The following is a 7,855-nucleotide window of genomic DNA, read 5'->3' as shown; positions in this document are numbered from 1 at the left end:
ATCTGAACAGTACAGAATTGTCATCAAATGAACAAAAGAAAGAAAAGGAAACCATGACCTAAAGTGGTCTTCTCCCTTTGATTACCAACCAAAATCCTGTGCGTCGGTGACTTGTTCGCCTCGCGCAAAACCAAAACAGAAAAGGAAAAGGCAAAAAAATAATCAAAAGCCGAAAAACTCCCCAAAAGAACCCATTCCCAAGGGAAGTCCTATTTGATCCATGATCACGCATGTAATTTTTGATTTGATAGGAAATAATTTGCAAAGTCAAGTCATGACATATCTATGGTTCGGAATTAGGATGAAACACTTACCTGTGCGAGATTGATACACTTTGAGTGATTTTCTTCTATTTTTGTCGAACCCAGTGTTTCCTCTAAATGGTCATTTAGAAACGAAATGCTAACATCCAAGATCTCATTTATGGTTATGGGGGATCCCATCAGCAGACTCTCCTTCCCTGGTAGGCGCATTGTTTGTCACTCAAAAAAGCATATGCTGCTCTAAACAGTTGGAATATTTGTCTCTTTGCTAAAGCATGTTTGCATTTTAGTGGAGAAAACACCGATACTTTTTCAAGTCTCACAAGTTATCCAGAACTACGTAGGTCTGAGTTCCTCATTGGAGGATACGTAGGAGCAAAAGCCTCGCTTTTGTCGACCACACTGCTTTCTGTTACCATGACCCAAGAGCTGGTAGCCTGCGGAGACACCTTACGGTTATCCACACCTCGAGTGTGATTGATAAGCGGAGGCCAATATGGTCATCTGCACCCTTTCCGAAGATGTAGGCATCTTCTGGTGGAGACTTTTTCAAGTCTCACAAGTTATCTAGAACTACGTAGGTCTGAGTTCCTCATTGGAGGATACGTAGGAGCAAGAGCCTTGCTTTTGTCGGCCGCCCCATAATCTTTGTCATACTGACCCTGAGGTCATGTGACATGCACCCTTGTGTCATCCAGAGGCGGCGGGCCCGATGACACGCGGAGATACCTTACGGTTATCCGCACCCTTGTGTCATCCAGAGGCGGCGGGCCCGATGACACGCAGAGACAAAATTTGGTCATTCTGCACCCTTGTATCATCCAGAGGCGGCGGGCCCGATGATACGCGGAGATACCTTACGGTTATCCACACCCTTTTGTCATCCAGAGGCGGCGGGCCCGATGACAAGCAGAGACAAAATTTGGTCATTCTGCACCCTAGTATCATCCAGAGGCGGCGGGCCCGATGATACGCGGAGATACCTTACGATTATCCGCACCCTTTTGTCATCCAGAGGCGGCGGGCCCGATGACAAGCAGAGACAAAATTTGGTCATTCTGCACCCTTGTGTCATCCAGAGGCGGCGGGCCCGATGATACACGGAGATACCTTACGGTTATCCGCACCCTTTTGTCATCCAGAGGCGGCGAGCCCGATGACAAGCAGAGACAAAATTTGGTCATTCTGCACCCTTGTGTCATCCAGAGGCGGCGGGCCCGATGATACGCGGAAATACCCGAATGGTTATCCGTATAGACATTCTTTTGCTATCTGTAAGACAGAACGCTTGATAGCATGCAGAGACTGACATAGTCTTCTGCACCTTTTGTTCCTCCGGGAACAACAAGTTATTTACATGCGGAAATTTTATGGTCACCCGCGACTCTCGTCAACCGAGAGGAGCGAAATTAGTGTCATACCCTAATTTTCGTCCGGGGAGCTTTGCTTGATGACATGCGACCTTTCTTTGGTCCTTGTGAGGTGCTTGGCACCCATCATTAGGCAATTTGTGAAATTCCGGGAACGACAAGTCATGGTCACCCGCGACTCTCGTCAACCGAGAGGAGCGAAATTAGTGTCATACCCTAATTTTCGTCTGGGGACCTTTGCTTGATGACATGGGACCTTTCTTTGGTACTTGTGAGGTGCTTGGCACCCATCATTAGGCAATTTGTGAAATTCCGGGAACGACAAGTCATGCTCACCCGCGACTCTCGTCAACCGAGAGGAGCGAAATTAGTGTCATACCCTAATTTTCGTCCGGGGACCTTTGCTTGATGACATGCGACCTTTCTTTGGTCCTTGTGAGGTGCTTGGCACCCATCATTAGGCAATTTGTGAAATTCCGGGAACAACAAGTCATTTTCATGTGGAGATTTTATGGTCACCCGCGACTCTCGTCAAATCGAGAGGAACGAAATTAGTGTCTTGTCTTTACTTTCCTTTTATCTCCAATAAAAGACAAGTAAAGAGGGGCAACTGTCATACCCTAATTTCGTCCGGGGACCTTTGCTTGATGACATGCGACCTTTCTTTGGTACGTGTGAGGTGCTTGGCACCCATCATTAGGCAATTTGTGAAATTCCAGGACATGCCGGAAAACCAAAAAATATTGATGCACAATCCGTAAGTTTCCGTGACACACCGGAAATCAAATGGAAGCATCGTTGCATAATTAAGTGAGATTCCGTAACATTCCGTAAGTCAAAAAGGGGATGATTATGTAATCCGCAAGGTTCCGTAACATTACGGAAAGAAAACAAGTATCGTTACGAGATTCGTAAGTTTCCGTAACTTTACGAAAAAAGAATCACCAAAAAAGGTAAGGGGGGTGAACTTATCAAGATAGGGGTGTAAATAGCAATTCAAATCTAGGCCATTCCAGAACATTTTGGAAGTTGGGTTGCTTAAGGAGGAAGCAACTGGGCGGCAAGCTCCTCCACGTTTTTGAAAAATGGTTTTCGGGGCTTCTGCGGCTTCCGTAATACTTCCGTAAAATTTCCGAAAACCTTGGGTAAGCATATTCCACTTAACATTGGTAAAAGGGAAAAGAAAAAAGATGAAAATCAAATTCAAAAACAGTTCCGTAAGGCTTCCGTAACTTTTCCGTAAAATACGAAAAGGGGGGTGAACTTAGTAATTCGGGTGCGCTTAGAAATCTTCTTCATTAAGTCTTTGGGCGGCAAACACCTCCTTTTTTTTCTATAAATAGGGGAGGGGGGAGCTGTTTCAAAATGTTCAAGACCCCTTTGGCTATGCATTTCGGCTATTTTGGGCAAAAACACGTTTTCGTGAAGAAAAATCAAGTCGAAGTACTTCCGTAACGCTTCCGTAAGCGATTCTGTGGAAATTCTTCATCGTTCTTCACCGTTCTTCATCCGTTCTTCGTTCGTTCTTCGTTCTTCAACGGGTAAGTTTTCGAATTCGAGACTTTCAATTCATTTCTTGTTTTGTGTACTTTCACTTTAATTTCGTTTACTTTCAGTTTTCTTTTCTTCCGTTTTTAACGTGCTTTAACCATTTATTTAAGCCGTTTTCTCGTCTAATAAATGATAAAATGAATTTCAACCGATCATTTGTGTTGTAATCTCGTTTAATCACTGTTAAAACGAAATCTAACTGATCGTTCACGCTATAACCTCGGTTAAACCAAAAAAAGTAAAATAATAATAAAATAATCAAAATATCTTTGAATAAAATAATAAAAAAAATCAATCGGACGTTTTTCTTTGGAAGTTTCCTTGAATGAATTGATTAATAACCAAAGTGAAACTAAGACTAAAATCAACTCACAAATCAAGTTTTTTTCCGAAAAATCACTAAAAACCGTTTTAAGGTCCAACGCCTTAAACGGTCCTCTTTGCTTTTATCGGTTAACATGGACCGTTCAAAAGCATAAAATCAACATGTGACTTTACCGCTTTTGCAAGAACTACGTAGGTCTGATTTCCTCATCGCAATTGAGGATACGTAGGAGCAAAAGCCCCGCTTTTGTCGACCACCCCAAGAGATCGTTAATGGTCCAATGCCTTAACGTTTCTCTCCTTTCAAAAACAAGAGGTCGTTAATGGTCCAATGCCTTAACGTTTCTCTCCTTTCAAAAACAAGAGATCGTTAATGGTCCAATGCCTTAACGTTTCTCATCTTTCAAAATCAAAAGACCGTTTAATGGTCCAACACCTTAAATGACCTTTTGTTCAATAAAAACATATTTTACAAAAAAGAAAAAAAACAACTTAACCAAACACTTTGTTCCGAAAGAACTACGTAGGTCTGATTTTCTCATCCCAAATTGAGGAATACGTAGGAGCAAAGGGAAACACCCTTGTCGACCACAAAAAAGAAAAAATATAAAAAAGGTACAAAGGATATAAGGACATAAAAGGGAACGTAAAAAATCAAAGTCATGTTTGCACATTCAATTAAAGGCTGCCGTCCCTTGGGACGGACGTGTGGGGCGCTAATACCTTCCCCGTACGTAAATACAACTCCCGAACCTTTCACTTAAAAAGTTCGTAGATCGCGTCTTTTCCGGTTTTTCCGACGTTTTTCTCAAATAAACGTTGGTGGCGACTCCGCGCGTATTCCTTTCGTGGAACACGCATCCCGCGAGTCACGCGTCGCCCTCCCGCCGAAGGGTAGGTTGCGACAGGTAGTTTTTGGAATATCCTAAAAAAAATTATAATTATAGATATAGGTAGTAAATTTTGTTTTACATTTGACTTATATTTTTACTTCAGAAGATATATCTTTGCATAGTTTTCTGATTGCAATTTCATTCGAAGATATTCTATTTTGAATTTACATCTAATTCATATTTTTATTTGTGAAGATATTTAACTTTGTATAATATTCTGATTGCATTGTTATTTTTTTAGTAAATTCTACTTCAAATAAATATTCAATGATCAATTATAAATATTTTTACTTGTTGATTTTAATCAAAATTAAATTTCAATCCCATAATCATTTCAACTAACATAATGGTACAAACACATATTGAAATGAAAGATATTTTTAAGTTACATCATTTTAATTATCTCTAAGTTGAAAGTTATGACAATGCTAGTTTAACAGAAATGAATTCATAATCGTGATTCTAATTCCTACTAATAGAACACGTTGTTTGTGGTTAGAATCAATTGTGGAAACTTCACAAAGATTGAGTTCGAATGTTCAAACAAATTTTCAGCATAAACAAATTTGCACATTTGGTTGGACTCGCAGAGGCCCTTATTTTTCATATTTGTCATTCTTTAATTTAATAAGTTAGTCCCAAATTTATTTATCGGAAGCAAATATGGTTGGATTTGCACATTTGGTTGGACTCACATAGGCCCTTATTTTTCATATTTGTCATTCTTTAATTTAATAAGTTAGTCCCAAAAAAAAAAAAACTAGTCTAAAATAAAACTGTTTATGAGAATACAAAGTGGTAGAGTGAAATCTTGCAAAGTGAGCCAGCAAATCAAAGACATCAAAAGACAATGAGTCATGTAACATCCCAATTTTCGTAAACTAGATTAAAAATGATTGTTATTTATAAATAAATAGAATTAAAAAAAATGATGAGATTTTATAAATAAATAAATAAATAAGGAGATATAATTATTAATTAAAATAATGATTTGAGAGAAAATAAAAAGGGTATTTTTTTATTTGTTTGATAGAGAATAAAATAAAGTTTATTTTTATAAACTAATAAATAATAAATAAATAGAGTAAATAATAGGTCGTAAATGCCCCTAGCTATAAATAGCAACATGCTAGGTCAGTTTTCAGACTGACTCCTGAGCCTCCTCTGCTTCACAATTTCGTTTTTTCTCTCTTCTCCCAAAACCCTCTCTTTTTCACGCAGGCCATCTAACCTGTCTTAGAAAAATGACGATCTCGGACTCATTTACCGTTGGATCGTCATGAAATTTGAGCACGACGTTTGCAACCCAACTAGGAGCATTCTCACCGTTGGGAATTTTGATATTATATCTGAGCTAAGAGAAATACCCCTCGCATTGTACCATTTTCCTTTCCCGCAGAAACCCAGAGCTGTCTCGGTAAAACTACGATCCCAGTTTCGTTAACCGTTGGATTTTATGAAATTTGGATATGTTGTTCGAAATTAAATTTCGCACGCTTTCACCGTTGGGATTTGCGAGATATCATTTGTGGAGGGAGAAAAATAAATCACATGGTGACAGTACAAGTGGAGGCTTCAATCCCTTCTCTGTCTCTTTGACGTTTGGGAATTCTATCGGAGCAGCTAGAGGAAAAAAAATTGGAGGAATCTCAGAGAACCGCTAGAGATGCTGCTATCGCTGGCTGAAGACACGTGAGTCCGCTTAGAGGTAAGGGATGAGTTATTCACAGTTTGGGGATTAGTGAGAACATGTGTAGGGATCCTTTATAGATATCAATTAGAATGTGCTTTTGGGTGTTTTCGCAATTTTCATTTTATCCTTATAATTATTACAGTGAATTATATATGTTTGATGAATCAGTTGATGTCCCAATGAGAAATTGCTATGAAATTGATGTGTTTTTGTGTTGAGTGTGAACCCCTTAGAAAAATTAAGCTCTTTTTATTAACGTAAATTATATTTTAAATAATATTATTCAATGACTTGTTAATATAAATTATTATCTTGTTCTAATTTTTCTACGATGATGATCAACATGTTATGTGTATATAATTATTGTAATACTAGAATAATAAATTAAAGAAAATTGTAAGGTTAATGTCTAGTGGTAATTTCTTTTGATGTAATATTAAATTAATTGTTATAGAAATCCTTTGATTAAAAACAATGTAGTTTAATTTACTATATACATATACATATATATGTTTTGTATCATGCAAATATTATTATTGTGTGATGTGTATGAGTTATAAGGTGTAATAAGTTATTATAATGGTATTATAATATTATAGTCAAGATTGAGTAGGGCAAAGTTGAATGTGTCAATTTGCGATATACATGTAAAAATGAGATCATTGATGTGATATTATGAGATGTTAAATTGTGGGCATGATATTTGATTGTGAATAAGTGTGCGTGTTTGACACTTGATGTGACAATAATTATATTGTGAGTTATGAATTATACAATAACCAACCAGTGTTATCTTGAGAAAAGCGTTGATGCGCAGTGTTTAAGAGAAAATGTAGGTTTCCTATTCAGGAACCAATGTTAAATTGTAGCGCAATGTGTTAAACGTGTTTGAAACATGAGTGTGAGATCGGGGGTATTGTATAATTCATGAGCAGTGCTTATAAATGAAATATGTGATGAATTGTGGAATAATATGTTGCCTTGAGATTATAATATTGTTATTGAGATTGAGTAAAAGTGTAAAGTAGAACAGGTGTTTGATGCAATCCTACCCCGCATGGGCATTGGATAGAAAAACTCCAAGTAGATTGGGCCAGAGATGCAAGAGAAGGCCCTAGGGTTCTTATGAGCCTTAGGGTAGATTTCGGGCCCATGGGCTAAGTACGAGCCCACTTATCTTTGTAAATATTAGATTAAGGTTTCATTATTTTTGGGCCTTGTGTTTAGGGCTCCATAATGTAGGTAGGGTACCCTAGAAATATAGGATTTTTCAGCCCTTGTATTTTGGGGCGCCTAGACTAGTTTTTGTATTAGGGGTAGTTTTGTAATTTCACATGCACTAAGTGGATATTTGATGTGTGTGGTTGGAAATAAATTTAATTGAATTAGTAGAAGCCCAATCCAATTAAATTTTAGAGGGGGAGGTGAGCATTTGCTTACTACACCTCATTGCCACATCATATAGTCACACTTTGTGCATGTCCTTCATGCTTTTCATGCCTCATGACACCTAAGCACACTTAGTGGAGAATCTTGGAATTGATCTTGGATTAGTGGGCTGAACCATGACTAAAATTCACTAATCATAATTAGTGAAATTTGGGCTCCAAAGTTTGGCTCCACAAATTCAATTTCAAATTCAAGTGAATTTTGAATTTCCCTCCAATTTTGTGTGACACTTAGGCTATAAATAGAGGTCATGTGTGTGCATTTTTTTCAACTTTGATCATTTGAATATTAAACTTCAGATCTCAAAGCTCA

This window comes from Glycine max, chromosome 18, assembly GCF_000004515.6.
Source record: "Glycine max cultivar Williams 82 chromosome 18, Glycine_max_v4.0, whole genome shotgun sequence".
Classification (NCBI taxonomy): Eukaryota; Viridiplantae; Streptophyta; class Magnoliopsida; order Fabales; family Fabaceae; genus Glycine; species Glycine max.
The sequence above is the reverse complement of the archived record's forward strand: the minus strand, read 5'-3'. Positions refer to the sequence as shown.